Here is a 23,076-nt window from a genome sequence, read left to right on the forward strand (position 1 = left end):
CCAGAAACATATACCATGTTGAAATAATGTTCTCTCAATAAATTTTTAGAAAATAGTAAGAATTATTCCATAAAAACCTGTATCCCTTACACACAAAAAACACATTCATCAATAAATAAAAGTGAAATTAAGGTTATTTTTATTATGACTCAGTGGGCAGGATAAAACAACCATTCAAGACAAATTCTGCAAGACCAAAGTGAATAGAATGATGTATTCAAAATATTCAAAGGTAACACGTGCCAGCCAATAATAGTAAATCCTGAAAAACCCTCTTTCAGAAATGAGGGAGTAATAAAGGCCTTCCCAGACAGACAAAAACTGAAGGAGGTTGTAACACTAGATCTCCATAACAAAAAATGTTGAAAGGAGCATGCTCTCACTTGTGCGCTCTCATTTTTTATATATATATGTGTATATATATATATGTGTGTCTATATATACACATACATATATGTGTGTATATGTATCCTTCTCTTTATATATATTTATATACATATGATTACATATCTTTTATTATATAATATATCATATTATTAATTATGTAGTGTATATTATATATATATAAAGAGAAGGAAAATTGCAAAAGTCCCCATGAAATATAAATTGATGAAACTCACCATCAAATTACCACCATCCAAAAGGTGCCGAGTAGGTGGTTAGTTTAGAAAACAATGCCTAACATTCTGTTGTAGCCAGGAGACCAATCTGAACTCCAAGGATAAACATAGGCTCAAAGTAAATGACTGGAAAACAACTCTACAAGCAAACTTGACCCAAAAAAAGGCAAAGATGTCCATACTCACATCAGACTTATCATCAGATAAATAAAATTCCAGCCCCCCCCCACCAAAATAAAAAGGTAACAAGAGACAGAAGTGGGCACTGTGTAATGATTAAGGAATCCATACATCAGGAATACTTAACACTCATCAATATGTAGGCACCAAATGAAGGAACACCAAAATATATAAAACAAATTTAAAAACAAATTAACTCAATAACAAATCCAATATTAACAAATCAAATAAAGGGCTTTGGCTGTAACATATTAGTAGGAAGGTACTTCAACACCTCATACAAAAAATAACCATATAAAAAATCATACAAAAAACAACCACACAAAAAATCAACCAAGAAAAAGTAGCCGTTAAGGAGAAATTAGCCCAGATGGGCTTAATGGGCATTTACAGGGCACTGCACCCTCCAAAAAAGCCCGAGTCCACTGCTCCTCGGGTCCACGCGGACTATTCCCCGCCGGAGTCTGCACAGAACACAAGTCAATAAATTCATGAAAACTGGAAGTCTGGCCTTACACCCTCAGGAACAAGAAAAATAAATGAAACCCCAAGGACAGCAAAAAGGAAGGCAAGAATAATTTAGAGCAGAAATAAACAATACGAAAATGAAAAAAAATCGATGAAAACAAAAGTTGGATTTTCTAAAGTAAAAAGGGAAGAACCTCCAGCTACAAGCTTTACCAAAAGGGAGAAAACACTAATAAATAAAATGAGAAACAAAGTCACAAAAAGGACGGCTGAGAAACACGGAGGCTGCCAGCGCCCACCGCGCACATCTTCACGCCAGGAAACGGGAACACGGAGAAGAACATGCGGGGGGGGGTGGGGCGGGGGCGGGGGGCCGCGTCGTCTCGCGCTGCCCGGCGGGTCGGCTGCGCGGCGGCTCCTCCGCGCCCGGGAACCGCCCTCCTGCCAGCTGCGGCAGTTGCTCCTCAGAGCCCTTTCACGGATGGCGTACTTCCTGCGTCATGGGCTGGGCCAATCAGGTACGAGCTGCGAGCTGATTGGTGCTAAATGGCTCTATCAGCCGCAAGATTGAAAAATGGTCCAATCAGACTGTGGGGGGGGGCACTCTGCCTGAGGATATAAACCAGGGTCAGAGGCGCCGAGAAGAGACGCGCCGGCCCCCGACCAAAGACACGGTTCAGCCGCCAAAGAAGAAGACAGACGGGGAGACTCCGTTCCTGGCCTCGAAGAAAGAGGAAAAGCAGCATCCAGCAGCCGCCCTCTGAGGAGGGAAGAGCAGCCGAAGGACTCGGTCACACACTGGGCCTCGGTCCTGTCTCGGGCTGGCCTGACAGGAGCCCAGAGGCCCGGCGCCGGGTGTGTCAAAGAGCTGCTTGTGGCTGGTGTCACCCCACGGCGCACAAAGCTGTGAACACGGGGGTCTCTGACTCCACCTCTGCGGGACAGTAGTGGCCATCACCACCGGCCAGCGCTGTCCAGCCCTCCTGGTGACCGGTGGCGGCCATCACTGATGGCACCTGGGTGAGGCAGCCGCCACCTGTGGGTGCAGTGAGCTCTTGTGTCCCCTGTTTGTAAAATAAACCCCATGTGCTTGTTCCTGGAGCCTGAGGGCTCTTGGAATCGCGCGCACAGGTGAGAACCCAGACGGTGACCTGTCCTCTCATCGGGCGCTGGCCTTTGCTAGGCTGTAGCCCCTAGGCCCCTGCTGTGTGGGTGTTGTCTTGCTATGGCCGTTGCTTTTGGTTTTTGGCCTTTTGGCAGCCCTCTGGTCCCAGGGCCCGGGCAGGCGGGTGGCCTTTCCATCCAGCCTCCTGCCTTGTTGCCTCTGGCCGCCCCTGTTCAGAAATGGTCAAATCTGTAGACTCGTGAAGCCTTCTGAGACTGAAACAGGGAGAAATAGAAAACCTGAACAGGCCAATTACAAGCAAGGAAATTGACCAAGTAATCAAGTTTCTCAAAAAACAAATTGCTAGGACCAAACAGTTCACTAGTGAGTGCCACCAAACCTTCAAAGACAAGCTAACACCTATCCTTCCTAAACTACGCCAAAAAATTAAGGAAGAGGGAATTCATCCAAATACATTTTATGAGGTCAATATTACCATGATACAAAAAACAGGCAAAGACATCACTGAAAAAAGAATATTACACAGCAAAATTTGTGATTAACAAAGATGCCAAATTTCTCAACAAAAGCATAGTAAACTTGCCAGAGCCCAGATCCGGGGAGCAGGGTTGAGGAGAGGGATCTGAAAGAACCATCAGAAACAAAGAACTGACAGACACAAAACAGAGTTTAAGAGAAGTGGGACCCAGGGGACGCGAGGCTTCTCAGCCCATGGGCAAGTGTCCCGAGTGCCCGCAGCAGCTCATATTTATTGAGACGGAACGCCGTGGTTTATTTTTTATTTCTTAGTATCCAGCGTTATTCTGGCACAAATTCTCTGCCAAGGTTATTCATTACCAGGTTAGTCTGTTCTCTAATCCAGTTTGTTTCTCAGGCATGGTTCCACCCACACAACACAACATCCTGACCTGCACACGGGCAGGGCTTCCTACCCGCAGTCATCGTCTGTCAGCCAGGCCTAGTCCTCCAGCCATAACCCTGGCAGTTTCCTTGTCTCAGCACTTAATGCCAGAGGGGTCTGCAACTAAACTGTACTCAACATTAAAGAATCATAAAAGTACATTAAAGAATCATACAACTTGACCAAGTCGAATTTATTCTAGGGATGTGATGATGATTCAATATGTGTAAATTAATCAATGCAATTCACGTCAACAATAGAAAAAGGGAAAATCACGATCACATCAATAGATGCAGAGGTAACATTTGGCAAGAATCAGCATCCATTTATTATTAAAAACTCAAAAATGGGAATAGAAGGAACAGGTCTCAACATAATAAGGGATATTTATGAGAAATCCTGAGCTGACATTATACTCAGTGGTAAACTGAGATTTTCCTTCAGATCAAGTACAAGAAAAAAGTGTCCATCTTCACCACCACTATTCAACATAGTACTAGAAGTCCTAATGAGGGCAACTAGGCAAGAGAATGTTATGAAAGGAATACAAATTGGAAGTGAACTGAAACTACTATTTACAGATGACATTATGACATACATTTAAATCCCCAAAGATTAATGAAAAGTTATTAGAAACAACACATCAGCACAGTGATGTGGGTGCCTACAATCAATCAGCAAAAACCTGTTGTGTCCCTATATGTAAACAATGAACGAGAAGAGTGAGAAATAGGAAAACCAACCCATTTTCTTTTTTTTTTTTAAGTTTTATTTATGCTGGGGTACAGGCCAGAGGTGTGGAGGGTGAGAGGAGTCACCAGAGACAGAGTGGGGATTAGAATAGGCAGACTGACTGAAATACACTGCTGAGTGGAGCAGGGGGCAAGTCAGGAGAGGTCTGCTGTGCCATGTGGACAGCTCCCTGGCCGGGGATCAAACTCGTGCTGCAGGGGCTGAGGACAGCTTCACAGCCTGCATCTTAACCCTTAAGGCCACCAGGGAGGCCCAAAAACCACCCCATTTCCAACCATTGGTTATTCCAGAAGATAAGCAAAATAGACAACCCTCTATGCTAACAATTAAGAGAAAATATGAGCAGAATCAGAAATGATAGAGAGGAAACCATCACAGATGTCACAGAAATAGAAAGAATCATGAGATTATCATGGAAAATTATATGACAAGGTAATCTTCAAGAAAGGGGCAGATTTCTAAAAATGGAGCTTAACAGGAATAACCAGAAAGAAATAGAAGAGTTGAATAAATTGATCACAATTATGGAAATTGAACTGACCATCAAAAGTCTCAAAAACAAGAGGCCTGGTCCAGAGAGCTAACAAATTCTACCAGATCTTTAAAGAAGAACACAGACCATTTCACTCAAATTATTTCTAAAAAAGTCTAAAAATTCAAGAAGAGGCAGTACTCCCTAATATATTTTATAATGCCAATATTACCTAAATGCCAAAACCAGATAAAGACAGCACCAAAAACTGCAGATCAATATCCCGGATGAACATTGATGCAAAAATCTTCAAAATATTGGCAAATCAAACTGAGCAATATATCACAAATATTATATATCATGACCAAGTACATTATCCCAGGGTTGCAAGGACAGTTTAATGTACATAAATCAGTTAGTGTAATATATCAAGATAAAAATAATAATCAATGCAGAGAAAGTGCTTGATAAGATGCAGCATCCATTTATGATAAAAAGTGTAAACAAGATGGCAATAAAAATTGTAAACAAGATGGGAATGAAAGGAACCCATTTCAACATGATAACATCACATTACAAATCAACAGCAATATAATACTTAATAATGAAAAACAGTCTCTTTTAGATGATGAACAAGAAGAAGATGCCCACTGTCACCATTTATGTTTAAATTTCATATTAGAAGGCTTAGCTAGTACAACTAATCAACAGGAGATAAAAGCAATCCATATCAGAAAACAAGTGAAATTATCATGATTCACAAATATGATATAGACTCCACCAAAAAGCTATTAGAAACAATAAAATGAATAAAGCAAAGTGGCAGGTTACAAAAATCAACAAAGAAAAATCTATTGTATGTTTATATATAAACCATGAACAATTAAAAAAAAGAAATGAACAAATGCTTCACAAAGAATCCGCTATCTCAGATTTAACCTAAACAATGAGGTGAAGAACCTACACAAGAAATACTACAAGACATTATAAACGGTTTAGATCATGACACAAGGAGATGCAAAGACAGTCCATGCTCATGGATAGGAGAATCAATATAATTAAAATTACTATTCTTCCTAAAGAAATAAATTTAATGCAATCTCATGCAATGCAAAACACCAATTACACACAAGGAAATTTAACAAAAAATACTGAAATTTATATGAAACCATAGAAGGCCTCAACAGCAAAAGCAATCCAGAGAAAAAAGAAAAGTGGAGGTATGACATTTTTTGATGTTAAACTATACTATAAAGTGATGTTAATTAAAACAATATCATATTACCATGAAAAAATACACCTACATCAATGAGAACAGAATCCAAACCCCAGGACATCCCCGGTGGTGTAGGGGTTAAGTCTCAGCGCTATCACTGGTATAGCCTGAGATAGATCCCCAGCCAGGGAGCTACACACATGGTGCAGCAGACCTCTTCTGTCTCCCCCGCTGCTCCCCTCAGCAGTGTATTTCAGTAGATCTGCCTGTTCTGCTCCCTCTCACCCACCACACCTCTGGCCTACACCCCAGTTCTTCTGTGCATAAATAAATAAATCTTAAAAATATCAAAAGCCCAGAAATAAATCCATATACATAGCACCACTTAATTTGTGATAAAACAGGTATGACCATACAATTGTGCTGGTAAAACTGGAAGGCCATATGTAGAAGATCTGAAGTTAGATAACGAAGTCCATGCACAAAAATAAATTTAAAAATGGGTTGAAGAACTTAGATATAAGAACTGTAACAATAAAACATGTTGAAGAAAAAATTGATGATACATTCAATGACAAAGATGTTTTTGAAGACTTGACTCCTATGACTAGGGAAATAAAAGCAAAAATTAAAAAATGACATTACCTTAAGAGAATTTTTAAAGATTCAACTAAAAAGCTGTTGAAAGTAATCACAAATTAAAATTGCAGGACACAAAGTTGACACACAAAAATCAGTTGCATTTCCATATACTATTAAGGGAACCTCTGAAACTTATAAACTATCCCACTTTCAAAAGCATCAGATCAAAATAGTAAAGCAGCATTAAGTTTAACACAGGAGGGTAAGGTCTCAACACTGAACACTCTAGGACACTGATGAGAAAAATGGAAGTAGACACAAACCAAAGGAAAGACATCTTTGTATTCCTGGGTCAGAAGAATGACTGGTAAAAATTCTAACTACTTAAATCATCTATAGATTCCACCAAAGGTTTACAAAAAAAAATCCAATAGAAGCATCTGCAGAAATCGAAAAAATATTTCTAAAATGCATATATGACAAAACACCCAAATACTCAAAGCAGTTCTAAGAACAACAGAGCTGGAGGCATCACGCTTCCTGATTGCAACCTCCATTACAAATCCATAATCATGAAAACAGCATGGTGCTGGGATAAAACAGACACCTGGACCCATGAAACAAAAAGCCCTAAATTAAACTCCCACATGCATGGCTGACTCTTATTTGATAAAGGAACCAAGAACAACTATTTGGCAAGGGTTGTACCTTCAAGTCATGTTGGGAAACCTGGATAAATAAATGCAGGAAAGTGACACTGAATTTTAATCTTACACTAGTCACAAAAATTAACTCAGAATGGATCAAATACTTCAACAGAAAGCCTGACCATAAAACTCCTAAAAGAAAAGAGAAGTTCCTCACTTTGTCTTGAAAAAGATTTTTCAGAAATGAAACAACATTCTTAGTACCAACAAATAAACCAAAAGTGGAACTACATCATAATTTAAAGCTTTGGCACAAAAAAATAATAAATAAAAAAAAATCTAAAAAATGGGAGAATTTTTTTTTTTTACAAACTATATGTCAGGTAAGGGGTTAATATCTAACGTATAAATATTGTTGAAGTATATAACCTATATATATATAATATATACTAACCAAAATATATACATATATATTCTTTATATATTTCATATCGGCACATGAAATAGACATTTCCCTAAAAAGACACCTGAACCACCAACAGGTAATCAAATGATGTTCACTGTCACTAATCAACAGGAAAACGCAAATAAAAAACCACAATAAGATAGCATCTCATGGGCTTCCCTGGTGGCGCGGGCGGTTCATCACGGCGCTGCGAAGCTATCCACAGCCTCTGCAGTGCCAGTTCGATCCCCGCCAGCCGGCAAGGGTCCCACATGGCGTGGCAGGCCTCTCCTGTCTCACCCACTGCTCCCCTCAGCAGTGTAATTCGGTCAGTCTGCCTATTCCGTTTCCCGCTCTGTCTCTGGTGAAACCTCGCACCCTCCCGCACATCTGGTCTGTACCCCATTTCTTGTATAAAATAAATAAATCTTTAAAAAAAAAAAGATAGCCTCTCATACTTGTTAGAATGGTGAAAGTCAAGAAGGCATAACTATTAAATGCTGCTGAGAATTGAGAAAAAAGGGATGCAGCATGAACATCCAATATGGCAAATGGTATAAACTTTTCAGATTTAAAATAGTTTTTATGGGGCCTCCCTGGTGGCGCAAGGGGTTAAGCACCACACTATGAAGCAATCCGCAGCCTTTGTAGCACGAGTTCGATGCCTGGCTGGCCAGAGAGAAAGCATGGCAAAGCAGACCTCTCCTGTCTCGCCCACTGCTCCCTCAGCAGTATATTTAAATTAGTCTGCCTGTTTTATTCCCCACTCTCTCTGGTGAATCTTCTCACCCCCTGCATCTCTGGCTTGTACCCCAGCTCTTTATGCATAAATAAGTAAATCTTTAAAAATATATACTAAAATAAAATAGTTCCTATGATCTAGCTAAGCTATTCTGTTTATTTATACAAATAAAACAAAAATACTCAAAAAGATGTGTTACACCCAAGTTATTACAGCATTGTTCACAATAGCCCAAATATGGAATCAATCTAATGCCCATCAGTGGATGATGTGTGATATTTCTATAGCTAATGACATATAGGTATATATCAGGCTATAAGATACATAGATAGTGCTAGAGGGATATGTAGTCACACATTACACACTGGAGCATTGTTCAGCCAGGAAAAAGAAGTCCTACCACTAGTAACGACATGAATGAACCTTGAGGATTTGCTATATAAGTCAGAGAGACAAGAGATACTGTATTGAATCTCTTACAGTATAATACAAAAGAGCAAAACTCTTAAAAATCCAGGGTAGAATGGTGGTTACCAGAGACTGGGGAACATAAACCTGGCAATTGTATGGGGAATATAACAATAAAATTTATAAAAAAAAAAAAATGAGTAAATGAATGAATGAATTAACCAGTTTAAAAAAAAAAAAAAAAAAAAAGATACGATATAGTGGATATAAACAACAACATTCCCTTATAAATCTTGCTAAGAAGGGTCCCCCTAGTGGCCCAAGGTGTTAATCTCAGCTCTATAAAGCTATCTATCGGCAGCCACTGCAGTGCAAGTTCAATCCCCAGCCGAGGTGACCAACATGGTGCAGCAGACCTCTCCTGTCTCACCTGCTGCTCCCTCAGCAGTGTATTTCAGTGGATCCACCTGTTCTGTTCCCCACTCTGTCTCTGGTGAATCCTCAGACTCCCCCCCCCCCACCTCTGGACTACACCCCAGCTCTTGTACACATAAATAAAAATAAGTCTTTAAAAAAAAATCTTGCTAAGAAACTTGATTCTAATTTTCCCAACCATAAGCAAAAATAATTCTGTGACATACTGGAGATGCAAACTATTGTTATTAAGGCAGTCATATTACAATATATAAATATATCAAATCAACATGCTGTACACTTCAAATTCACAATTACATGTCCCAACATATTTAATTTGCAAGATATGCAAATGAAAAAATGTTCATCAACATTTATCAGGGAAATGCAAATCAAAACCACACTGAGATACCAAATCACACCGTTGAGAATGGCTAATATCAAAATGACAAAAAAGACGTGCTGGCAAGGGGGTGGAGAAAAAAGAACCCTCATGGGAATGCAGACTGCTCCAGCCCTATGGAAGCAGTGTGGTGGATTCTCAAAAGATTAAAAATGGATCTGCCATATGATCCAGCAATTCTACTCCTAGGCATTTGCCAAAAAATACAAACACAGCACTTGGAAAGGAAACTGGCACCCCAAGTTCACAGCAGCACTATTTATAATAGCCAAGATAGGAAAACAACGTAAGTGCCCAAAAACAAGTTGAATGGGTAAGATGGTGTGGTCTGTAGACAACGGAGTATTACTGAGCAGTAAAAAATGATAAACTAATGTGATTTGCAGCAACACAATGGCGTTGGAAGGGATGGTGCTAAATGAAATATGCCAGAAGGAGAAAGAAATACTGGATGGTGTCGCTAATATGGGGATTGTAGAGAACCAAAACTAACCCTTGAAAGATGACTACAGAATGGAAGCACCCAGAAGGAAGGGAGGTGGGAGAGGTTAAGATTAAAGAGGAAAGGAAGCACAATGGACCGTGGTAGGGGACTGGGGGTGATTTGGTGGCAGGTGCACCACGGTGGTGATACCTGATGGGGAGGATCCTAGTGTTACCTTAATTAAAAGAAATTAATAAAAATAAATGAAAACAATGGCATCCTATTAGTCCATAACAATATATATCCATTATACAAAATTTTAAATATTACCAAAGTACTTTAGAATGTCAAATTCTACATGACCATTCAGTCTTCACCCAAGAAACCAATGCGACCAGTTTAGCACTGAGTTCTCTGTACAGAATTGTACAGGGTAAAAAATAATTTTTAAACATAGATACCAGAAAATTTTCCACACTACAAGATGGTCAAGTATCAGGCTGGTAAAAACATAGTCTTTAGTTGCTAACTTCATTTTGCTAAGAAACTGAATGAGTAAATTGTAAAGTTTTTTAAAACTTGTCAGTTGACACTATATATAGCAAAGTTTCTCTAATGAAAGAAAAACTGATTATTTTTTATCACTAACCTTTAAAATAATAAAGCACAGGACTTACCTGGTAGTGCAGGGGTTAAAATCTCAATGCTATCAAGCTATCACCAGCCACTGCTGCATACCCCAACTCTGGTATGCATAAATAAATCTTTAAAAAAAATGAAAAGTATAAGATGTAAAAACTTTCTCAGATAAATACATCCCTAGCAATGCATTAATAAATTAAAAACACTCGCTAAAGCAGAAATAGAAGGAAATTACTTCAGTGTATTAAAGGCCACCATCACATTCAATAGTGGAGGATTAAAAAACATTTCCTCAATAATAACAAAAAACACAGTGATCCCATGTAACCAGTCATTCACCATAAAACTGGATGTCCACGCAGAACAATTAAGCAAGGAAAAGATCGTTTTAAATGATCCAAGTAAGAACAGAAATAGTCATCTCTATTCAGAGACGACATGACATGTAAAAATCACAAAAATTTCACTTAAAAAATGAGAACTCAATTATCAATTTGTAGTATATGTACACATCAAAATGAGATGTTTCCATATGCCAGAGTATGCTTTAAAATATAAAATAAATGATATAATAACATTTACAGTCACATTACAAAAATAAAATATCTAGAATTAATGTTGAATGTGAAAATCATAAATACTATGAAATAATGCTTGAGGAACATAAAGAAGCCACAAATACAAACACACCCTAAGGTTTTTCACTGGAATTCATACTATTTTAAGGCAATTGACACCACCCAAAGTGATCTATACATTTCCTATCAAAATTCCAAGGACATTTTGGGAAAAATAGAAAAACATTCTGAAATTCATATGGAATGGCAAAGGACAGTGACTATCTAGAAAAATCTTGAAAAGGTAGAACAAGTTTGTGGATCATGCTTCCTGATTTTAAAGGCTTTCCAAAGCTGTAATTATCAAATATTGCAGAATGGACAGCAACAGAGAATGGGGACAAAATCAAGAACCCAGACAGAGATTCTCATGTCAAATAGCATTGACAAAGGTGACTCTACTACAAATGTGAAACAGACTCTTAACATTAGTGCTTGTTTGGAAAACCTAATGCCCACATGTAAAAGATGTGGACCTTTACCTAAAACCATATGCAAATAGGCACTCAAAATGGATTGAACAATGGCTAAACATAATATGTGCAACAATAAATTTCCTAAAATAAAACACAGTAATAAAGCTTCATGAAATCTGATTGTAAATGCTTTCTTGCCTCTCCGGCAGCTGCCCAAGATGCAGAAAGGAAGACCAAGGGATACAAGTGGCTCTGGCCCCACCACCGGGACACCCAGCCCAAAGGCACTTCACCCACTTTGAGGTCCTGCGACATCGACTCCAGTGGCAAAGGCTCCTTTTTAAGGTACTGAAAGTACCTTCCTCCATTACCCTGTTCACCTGGACTTTGCATGGCTGGCAGCACTCAACTGCTTAATTTGGCCCACAAGTACAGATGAGAGGCCAAACAAGACAAGCAGAGGCTTGGCTGCACTGAGCAGAAAGTGGTGGCAATGGGGATGTCCACACCACCAAGAGCAGGAGTGAATACAGTCACCTCCTTGGTGGGACAGGAAGGCTCTGCTCACAGTGACTACACATGACCTGGGTCCCATCATGCTGATTTTCTTCCTGCCTGCCTGGGTTGGAAGATGGGGCCCCCTCTGCCTTATCATGGGGAAGGCTGGGTTGGGACATGTGGTCCTCAAGTGGACTTGTACCATTACCCTTCACACAGGTTAACTCAGAAGACAAAGGAGCCAAGCTGGTGGGAGCTAGCAGGCCAGTGACAATGACAGACATGATGAGATCTGCCATCACTTGGGGGGCAACAAGCTGGGTGCAAAATCTGTGCCTCCCACTGTTAGCCGGAGAACGTGCAGGTGAACTTACCACTCAACTGGACTAAGTGTACACTGATGCATCTTCTGTACATAAAAACTCTCCTTATAAAAAATGATTTATTGGACATGACAACAAAAGCACAGGCAACAACACTGAAAACAGACAAGAGGGACTACAGAAAATGTTACACTTGTACATGTTAAATGAAGTAATCAACGAAGTGGAAAGTAATACACAGAATGTAGAAGATGTGTACAAAGCATATATCTCATAAGCAGTTAATAACAAAAGAAAGACCTTCTACAAAACATCAATAACCAAATAACACAATATATGAGCAAAATGGTTGAAGAGACATTTAACCACAGTAGACAAATGAATACCAAGCTCATGAAAGATGCCTAAAATTAATAATCATTAGTGAAATATAAATCAAAACAACAAAGAGGTATCAACTAACATCTATCAGGATGGCAAAAATTCAATAAGTGTTATCAAGGATGACTGGAGAAACTGACAGCCTATGCACTGCTGGAAGAAATATACAGTGATTGAACTACCGTGGAGAACAGTATGGAGACTTCTGAAAAAATTAAAATGGAATTATAATTCCGTCATCCCTGTTGTGGGAATATGCCCAAATCACCAAATATACCAAATTAATAAAAAGCTGGAAGAGATATTTTCACACCCATATTATTTGCAACATTATTCACACAGGGCAGTAATCATTCACAAAATCCAAATGTCCATGAACAGGTAACAAATAGCAGCATGTTCATAAAAGGGAATATTATCCAGCTTTGAAAAACAGCTATATCTTATCACATGATGCAACATGGATAAACTGTGAGATCATTACGGTAAGTGAAGAACATGAGTCACAAAAACACAAATATTTTATGATTCCACTGATGCGAGTAATCTCAGGTAGTCAATCTCAGAGAAATTAGAATGGTCCCATCCAGGGCTTAGGGTAGAGGCAAATAGGAGCTGATTGTATAACAGGCGCTAAGTAACAGTTTTGATGAAGACAAATCCTAGAGTTTGTTCAAACAACAATGTAAATATACTAACACAACTGAACTATGCATTTAAAAAGTTTAATGTAGATTAATGCCAAGAATATGGTTATAATTTTTTAAATATAAAGTAAAACATATAGAATTCACAACTTTTCAAAATAAACTTCGTTAAAGTGTGTCTCCAAGAAAAACCACAAATAAAAACATATAAGCTTTCCTCTAAAGGAACTAGGAAAAAAAGTCAAGTCAATAGAATTAAAAAAAATAAAAACGAGAGCACATAAATGAAATGAGATCAAAAACATTTTTTTTAAACCTAGCAACAACAAATGTTGGCGAGGTTGTGGAGAAAAAGTAACTCTCCTGCATTGCTGGTGGGAGTGCAAACTGGTCCAACCACTATGGAGAGCTGTGTGGAGATATCTTGACCTACTAAACATAGAGCTTCCATATGATCCAGCAATTCCACTCCTAAGTATTTACCCAAAGGACATAGAAACATTAATTCCAAAGGGCACCTGCACCCCTATGTTTATAGCAGCACTATTTACAATAGCTAAGCTTTGGAAACAACCCAAATGCCCAAAAATAGATGACTGGATCAAGAAGATGTGGTACATATACACCATGGAATATTACTCAGCAATCAAAAAAGACACACACATGCACTTTGTAGCAACATGGATGAAGCTAGAAGGGATCATGCTCAGCGAAATAAGTCAGAAAGAAAAAGAAAAATACCGGATGGTCTCACGCATAGCAGGAATTTAGAAAGCCTAAATAAGGGACCAGGAAAAAGACTAATTAATACAAAGTAAAAATCAAAATCAACAAGCAACTATAAACCAGAGACACACCACAGGGGGCGCGGGGGGGGTGGGGGGGAAGGGTAGAGGAAGGACTAGGGTCAAAATAAGGGGGGTGTGCAATTGTATGGGAAATATAACCAAAATGATAATGCACACATTGTGCAAAAATCAAAAATGATGTAAGAATTATATAAAATAAAATATTAAAATTTTTTAAAGATTTATTTATTTATTTATACAAGCACTATATAAATAAATACAGTCAGAAGCGCGGGAGGCTGAGAGAATTCACCAGAGACAGAGAGGGGAACAGAACAGGCAGACTGATGAAATACACTGCTGAGGGGAGCAGTGGGCGAGGCAAGAGAGGGCTGTCGCGCCATGTGGGACCCTCGCCGGTGGCGGGGGATCAAACCGGTGCTGCAGAGGCTGAGAGCAGCCCTGCAGCCCAGCGCTCAACCGCTGTGCCACCAAGGGAGGCCCTTAAAAATTTTTTTTAAAGATTTATTTATTTATGCATACAAGAGTTGGGGTACAGGCCAGAGATGCGGGGGCAGGTTGAAAGGATTTACCAGAGTCAGAGTGGGGAACAGAACAGGCAGATTGACCAAAGTATACTGCTAAGGGGAGCAGCGGGCGAGTCAGGAGAGGTCTGCTGTGCCATGTGAGTTGCTCCCTGGCTGGCTGGGGATCAAACTCTTGCTGCGGATTGCTTCATAGTGCAGTACTTAACCCCTTGTGGCCCCAGGGAGGACCAGAATTTTATGGGGAATCCTCAACGATGTAAAAGATATAAAAAAAATAAGTTACATGGGCCTCCCCAGTGGCGCAGCGGGTTGAGCACAGCGCTATGAAGCTGTCCGCAGCCTCTGCAGTGCAGGTTCAATTCTGGCTGGCCAGGGAGATTCCCACATGGCGCGACAGACCTTTCCTGTCTCACCTGCTGCTCCCCTCAGCAGTGCTTTCTGTCTGCCTATTCACCTCCCCACTCTGTCTCTGGTGAATCCTCTCACCCTCCCGCCCCTCTGGCCTGTACTCCAGCTATTGTTTTTTTTTTTCTTTCTTTCTTTTAAAGATTTATTTATGCAAGCACTGGGTACAGTCAGAAGCGCGGGAGGGTGAGAGAATTCACCAGAGCCAGAGTGGGAAGCAAAACAGGCAGACTGATGAAATACACTGCTGAGGGGAGCAGTGGGCAGCAGGAGAGGTCTGTGCGCCATGTGGGACCCTCGCCAGTGGTCGGGGATCGAACTGCCACTGCAGAGGCTGTGGGCAGCTTCACAGCCCAGCACTCAACCGCTGCGCCACCAGGGGAGGCCCTGTACTCCAGCTATTGTATATAAATAAAAAATACATCTTAAAAAAAATTAGTTACATTTAAAAAGACAATTCAGGGCTTCCCTGGTGGCTCAAGGGGTTAAGACACATCCTATGAAGGTATCCACAGCCATTTAGCATGAGTTCAATCCCCGGCAAGGGAGCTAGCTACCCACATGACACAGCAGACCTCTCCTGTCTCCCTGCTGCTCCCTCAGCAGTGTATTTCAGTCAATCTGCCTGTTCTGCTCCCCACTCTGTCTCTGGTGAATCCTCTCAGCCCCTGCACCTCTGACCTGTACCCCAGTTCTTGTATGCATAAATACATAAATCTTTAAAAAAAATTTTAAAAGACAATTCAAAAGATTAAAGAAACTAAGTCCTGTTTCTTTGAAAAGACAAACCCTTAGCCAGACTAAAAAAGACAAATAAAATCAAAATAAAGAGATGTTTCTAGATACTACAGAAACACAAAGAATCTCAGAGAGTATTAACACCAATACTAGGAAAAAACTAGTCAATCTAGAAAAAATTATCAAATTCTTAGAAACATACATTATATGATAGAATCAGGAAGAAACTAAATCTAAAAAGACTCTTATGAGTAAGGAATCTTTTTTTAATTACTTTTTTAAAATTTTTTTTCAAAGATTTATTTTTTTTTATGCAATAGCTGAGGTACAGGCCAGAGATGCGGGAGGATGAGAGGATTCACCAGAGACAGAGTGGGGAGCAGAACAGGCAGATGGACCGTAAGCACTGCTGAGGGGAGTAGAGGGCGCAACAGGAGGGGTCTGCTAAGTCATGTGGGAATCTCCCTGGCCGGCTGGCCGAGAATCGAACCCACACTGCAGAGGCTGCAAACAGCTTCACAGCACTGAATTCAACTGCCTGCGCCACCAGGGAGGCCCGCAAGTAAGGAATCTTGAGCAGTGAAAAAGGGGAAAAAAAAGGCCAACACCAGATGACTTTGGTAGTAAATTCTCCAAATGTTCAAAGAAAAATATCTAACATTCTCAAACTCTTCCACCTGAAGGAGGTGATCCTATACCACTACATCATATACAGTGTTGTAAACCAATGTTAATTAAAAAATAAATAAGTTAATAACAAATTGAAAAGGAGACAAACTTCCACATTTTTTTTTTTTAAAGATGTATTTATTTATTTATTTATACAAGCATTGGGTACAGTCGGAAGTGCGGGAGGGTGAGAGAATTCACCAGAGCCAGAGCGGGGAGCAGAGCAGGCAGAGGGACTGAAGTACACTGCTGAGGGGAGCAGCGGACGGCAGGAGAGGTCTGTGCACCATGCGGGACCCTCCTCCGGTGGCCGGGCAGCAGCTGAGGATCGAACCAGCGCTGCAGAGGCTGCGGGCAGCTTCGCAACCCAGCGCTCAACCGCTGCGCCACCGGGGAGGCCCCCAAACTTCCACATTTTTGAAGCAACAATTATTTCAATACCAGACAAGGAAAATCACAAACAACACTACAGACCAATATAGAATACAAATATTCTCAAGAAATTACAAGCAAAATGAATTTTTTTAAAGATTTATTTTATTTATACAAGAGCCGGGGTACAGGCCAGATGCATGGGAGGGTGAGAGGATTCATCAGAGCGGGGAACAGAACAGGCAGACCGACGAAATACACTGCTAAGGGAAACAGTGGGCGAGACAGAAGAGGTCTGCTGTGCCATGTGGGATCCTTGCCAGCAGGCCGGGATCGAACTGGCACTGCAGAGGCTGCAGACAGCTTCATAGTGCGGTGCTCAACCGCCTGCGCCACCAGGGGAGGCCCAGTAGCTGAGACTTTGTTATAGGATGAACGAAGTTCTAAGTTCCCTATGGTCTTCATTTAAAAAGAAACAAGGGCCTCCCTGGTGGCCAGCGGGTTGAGTGCCATGCTGTGAAGCTGTCCACAGCCTCTGCAGTGCGGGTTCGATCACACCGGCCGGCAAGAATCCCACATGTCGCAGCAGGCCTCTCCTGTTGTGCCTGCTGCTCCCCTCAGCAGTGTATTTCTGTCGTCTGCCTGTTCTGCTCCCCACTCTGTCTCTGGTGAATCCTCTCACCCTCCAGCGCCACTGGCCTGTACCCCAGCTCTTGTATAAAAATAAATCTTTAAAAAATAATAATAAAAATTAAAAAATAAAAAAAACAACTATGAGGTAAATAGATACACTAAACTACTTCACCCCTGAGGAATTAACAACTACAAACTACACAACTGAGGCACACAGAGTTGAAAGTTGTGATAGTTCATACAAATGAAAAGATGTTGAAGTGAAACAGAATTACATTTTCTCATCAGGGAGATGCTTTGGCCTGTACTAAAATTACTGAGTCTGACTTTGTATGGTCATGTCTGAAACGTCCACAGGCATACAAATAATAAAGTGTAATTTGTCCCCACTGTTTCCGGATCTCTGCACCAAATCCCCAAGTCTCCACAGCTCCCGATTTTCCACTTCTGATAGGAGGCAAATCCAGAACTTTGTGGGTGCTCTGGGGTGGGGTGAAGCACATCTGAGGAGGTGTGAACCTATTCTCCAGAATCATACACGGTGATGTCAAGCAGTGTGACAATAAGTAAATACATAAATACACCTATAATGGCTCAACAGAATTTCTCAGAAATGTGCACAAGTATCACCAAGTCTCCGAAAGCAAGAGCAGCAAGATTACCCAGAGCCTCACGGCCCAGGCACTCGGGGTCAAGGCCATGGCAGCTCACGGGGCACAGGAGACCCTCAGAGGGTGGAAGAGCGTGAGGAGTGTCAGAGAGGAGACGCCCCAGGACCCAGGGGCGCACTCAGGAGAAGCACTGAGCCTCTCCAGCAACAGTGCCCGGGAAGCAGGGTTTCCAAGCTACATTTAAGGTCTGGCCTCCACCTTACCTTTAGCTCGTCACCTGTATCCTCCTTTCCTCCATCCCCACCTACCTGGGAACAAGAACACAGTCTCCTTTCTCTTCACACCAGGGCTGCTGCTTTTCCTCCAAAAGTCTGGCCAGATCCGAGCCACTTTAACAGAAGGGAGAGACAACATTTGCAGGAGATTCTCAAGTTCCCTAAGTATAGATCACATTGGTACCATGTATCCTAGATATAATTTTCACTATTTTAAATGTATTTAAAATATATTGATGCACGAACCCCATAATTAATCTCTAAGATCAAAAATATTCTTTTTCTTTTATGGGGCCATTTTCTCAAACATCAGAAGGGAACAGAGGAAACTGTAGAAGATTCTAGAAAAGTATTTCCCCGAATACAGTTTTTGATAACCAAACCTTTACTGCAAAAGGCAACATTTAAAAATTCCAGAAACTTAGTTCCATTTCCAAGGACAAGTGAATCAAAAGAAAAGGATGAAAATTGGATTTTATTTTTTTTTTATTTTTTTTTAATAGAGGCATGTTTTATTTATTTGTTTATTTGTTTGTTTGTTTTGTTTATACATGCACTGGGTACAGTCAGAAGCGCGGGAGGGTGAGAGAATTCACCAGAGCCAGAGCGGGGAGCAGAGCAGGCAGAAGGACCAAAGTACACTGCTGAGGGGAGCAGCGGGCGGCAGGAGAGGTCTGCGCGCCATGTGGGACCCTCCTCTGGTGGCCGGGGAGCAGCCGGGGATTGAACCAGCGCTGCAGAGGCCGCTGGCAGCTTTGCAACCCAGCGCTCAACCGCTGCGCCACCGGGGAGGCCCGAAAATTGGATTTTAAAGTGTGGGAGACAAATCTGTTTTCCCACAGAATTTCTAGAAGTATCACTACTGTAGAGTGAAGGAGGCTGGTCACCTAGAGGAAGGGGGAAGTTAAGGTAATGATGAAACATCACAAAAAAGAATTTTTTTTTCTCCACCAATAAGCCCCCACTTTCCCCTTTAAGCAGGGGTCTGATATGCTCTTGTACAAGGCAGAAGCCCCCAGGAGACATTCTACACAGGACACAAAACTTCAAGGGTGGATTATGCATTCTGGAGGGAGGTTGTTCTCAGCCAATGTGACCATGTGCCTCAGTTTCCTAACATAACAAAGCTTGTGCAATTCCCACTGAGCCTGGTCCAGGCATTCCCACCCCTTCTTGGGACAACTCTGACCAAAGATATAAAAAGAGTTAAAACACTATTTCTGATTTAGGAAAGAGACATGAATTATCCATTAAAATATTATTTTGCCGGCCTCCCCTGATGGCGCAGGCAGTTGAATGCTGCACTGGGAAGCTGTCCCCAGGCTCTACAGCGCTGGTTCGACCCCGGCCGGCTAGCGAGGGTCCCACATGGCGTGGCAGACCTCTCCTGTCACACCCGCTGCTCCCCTCTGCAGTGTAATTCATCAGTCTCCCTGTTTTGTTCCCTGCTCTGTCTCTAATGAATCCTCTCACCCTCCCGTGCATCTGGCCTGTACCCCTGTTCTTGTATAAAATAAATAAATCTTTTAAAAAATATATTTTGCATAGTAATATTCTATAATGTATTCTTTAACTCCTAGAAGAGACAATGATGGGTCTCCCTAGTGGTGCAGGGTTTAAAGACATTGCTATTAAGCAGCCAGCCACTGTAGCATGAGTTTGATCCATTGGCCAGGGAGCTACCCACACGGTGCGGCAGACCTCTCCTGTTGTGCCTGCTGCTCCCCTCAGCAGTGTATATCAGTCAATCTGCCTGTCCTGTTCCCCACTCTGTCTCTGGTGAATCCTCTCACCCCCCACACCTCTGGCCTGTACCCCAGTTCTAGTATGCATAAATGAATAAATCTTAAAAAAAAAACAGTACCCACACCCACATGAAGAGTGGTAAGAGAAGAAAACGGTCATAAGTGAAATCAAGGTTATGCCAAAGTGTGTGGTACAAAGCAATTCATGCAGACAAAACAGTATAAAGAGAGCTGAGGTTTTTACTTCTCTAAATGTTTAATTACAGGTGTTAAGCTCTATTTTACATCATGCATTCATATTTTTTCTTTTTCTGAATATGCACAGTGAAATGACTGTAGTGTAACAAAAACACTGGGCAACGGACTCATTTATTAAATCCTCCCCTGTGGAAGCAGTGAACAAAAGTGAGATCCTTCACTTCCCCAAGCAAAAGTCAAACTATGAGGAACAAGACGAGGGGGAGCAGGTGGACTAAAAGTGCTGACTAAGCACATCTCAGTAAACTACACCCCCCCCCCCTAGGGAATGGTAGCTAGAAAATGACTTAATTCAAAACAGGAGGGTCTTTAAGAGAGCAGGTGGATGGAGTTAACGCCCGTTAATGAAGTTGGCATCAGCTGTGTTGAGAATGGACGGCAGGTGCCAGACCTGCAGAGGCCGCCTTATCCCCCTGTAGTGTTGGAGCCAAAAGTCAGTGTAAACTTAATTAAAACAATCATAAAAACAGGCCAGTATACTGCAAATGTCAGTCCAATAGTCCAGGCTCTGTACGGTCTGATGGTGCATTTCAACAGTAAGTCTCTCGTTAGCAGGACGGAAAGCAGGTTCTAAGCCCCTTCAAAGTGTTGGGGTGCCACCCCATGGCGCCCTCAGCGGAGCTGAAGGCGCCGCCATCTGGAACCTGAGCTGCATTTTCCTTCTCCCTCCAGTCTGAGCATCGCCCCAGCCCCCCCGCAGCACCCGCCCTGTAGACTCGTGGCCAGGGGACCTCTGAATCAGCCCAGGAACCCCTGGCTGCAGCCGCAGAACCACAGAACCCACTGTGGGGAAAGATTCCAAAGCAGGACAGTGACCGCCCCGCAGGGTGAGTGACTTTCAGGCTTTTCTGCCCTCCCGCCATCAGGACTGATTGGCGGCACCTGGAGCGGGGCGTGGGCACGCGCAGGTGGGTGCCCTTGTGCTGAGACTGGGCTGTGGGGGCGGCGTCAGGGGACGCCGGCAGAAGCAGAACCACGAGAGACGCAGAGAAGGCCGGAGAGCGCAGACAGAGTGAAGACTAGCTGGGGCCTGCCAGCCTCCCGGCCCCCAGCACCCCTGCCTGCCGGTTACCCGCTAAATCCCAATAAAAGCCTGAAAGGCCACCGCGGGCTCCAGACTCCTCTTACCCCGCCTGGTCGGGTCACAGAGATCCCGCCCCGTGTCCTCCTGCCACTACAGCCCCCAAGAGCAGCGCCTCCGGGGACCCCGAGACACAAGCCAAAGCTGGCGCCTCTGCTTCCAGAAGTTTCCGGAGGCAAAGCGCAGCACTGGCCCCGCGCCCCAGGTCACCCGGGCAGCTGCCGGCGCCCCTCCCCCCCCCGCGGGCTCCTCCCAGTCAGACGCGCCGGGGCAGCCACGTCCACGCGCGAGGCGCGCCCCTCAGGCTCCGGCACCGCCCGGCTCCCACCCGCGCGCGGCCGACCGTGGGGCGCTGGGCAGTCCGGCACCGGCGTCTCTTACCTGGGGACCCGCCGCTCAGCCTCCTTCCCCGCGGCCAGGCGCCTCCGCGAGTCACCCACACCCTCGCCACAGGCGGGATCGGCGCGCGCGCCCTTTACGTCCCGCCCCACGCGCACGCCCCGCCCCAGGCCCCGCCCCCACACGCACGCCCCGCCCCGGGCCCCGCCCCCACGCGCACGCCCCGCCCCTGCCCCGCCCAGGCCCCGCCTCCACGCTCACGCCCCGCCCCAGAAGGCAACTGTGCCTTCTTTAAGACAAAGAATAATAAATGTCACAACCTCTGCAAGAAGGCAAACAAACCCTTGGCCACTCTTGAAAATCATGTGATGAGTGTTATCTTCCTACCTTAATGCATGTGCTCATGCACTCACGGTTTGCTTGATATGTATAAATAAAGGCCTGCTGAGACCCTCAGCAGGACGATACCTGCACCCTGATCGAGTGTCCGCGTCTCCTCATTCCCCCTCCCCTGCATTTTCTACAATTACACCGACGCCTGTCCCATCCTTCAGGAACCCCTGACACCCAGGCTGCTGCAGCTGGCTCGCAGCAGTATGGGTCAGATGAGTTAACAACACCAAGTCATTAGAACTGCACTAGTCACACAGGAACAACCTGACTGGGAATAGCAGACACCATAGAATGTAGCTGCTATTGTCCCTCCAGCAACATATCAATTCATACAGGCGGGCATTTAGAGGACCTACATTTGCTTTGTGTATCCCCTGGGAAGGAAAAGAATGAGCTCCTAGAACAGCTGTTGAATGGCTACAACATAATGAGCAATACATTAGTTACAGAAAACTCCAAGGTGAGGAAGACAAGATACTTGAGATATTCAAGGTCACAGACCTTCCAATCAGGAAACACATATGTACAATGCACAACTAAAGTGAGAGGAGGGTCTTCCCTGGTGGCACAGTGGTTGAATGCTGGGTTGGGAAGCTGCCCGCAGGCTCTGCAGTGCCGGTTTGATCCCCCGCTGCCGGGAGAGGGTCCCACATGGCGTGTAGAGCTCTCCTGCTGCCTGCTGCTCCCCTCAGCAGTGTACTTCATCGGACTGCCTGTTCTGTTCCCTGCTCTGGCTCTGGTGAATTCTCTCACCCACCCACTCCCACCCCCACCCCCCGCACTTCTGACTGTACCCAGTGCTTGTATAAATAAATAAATAAATCTTTCCCAAAAAAATCTACTTTAAAAATAAAATAAAGTGAGGGGAAATGAATCTATAGTTTCAGAAGTGCAGA

The 23,076-nt window shown here is 43.0% G+C and overlaps 1 long non-coding RNA gene across 2 annotated transcripts in view; it reads right to left on the reverse strand.

The window, feature by feature from the left end:
- Positions 1-21,900, reverse strand: part of LOC119251876 (uncharacterized) — a 50,576-nt gene extending 28,676 nt beyond the window's left edge. For both annotated transcript variants that reach the window (XR_008552846.1, XR_008552845.1), the window contains exons 1-3: positions 21,830-21,900; positions 18,398-18,478; positions 10,479-10,565 (exon numbers count right to left, since the gene is read on the reverse strand). This is a non-coding gene — a long non-coding RNA (uncharacterized LOC119251876). The remainder of the gene's footprint in view (positions 1-10,478; positions 10,566-18,397; positions 18,479-21,829) is intronic.
- Positions 21,901-23,076: the final 1,176 nt, after the last annotated feature.

This window comes from Talpa occidentalis, unplaced genomic scaffold (assembly GCF_014898055.3).
Source record: "Talpa occidentalis isolate TD23 unplaced genomic scaffold, MPIMG_talOcc4v2.1 talOcc4.2, whole genome shotgun sequence".
Lineage (NCBI taxonomy): Eukaryota > Metazoa > Chordata > Mammalia > Eulipotyphla > Talpidae > Talpa > Talpa occidentalis.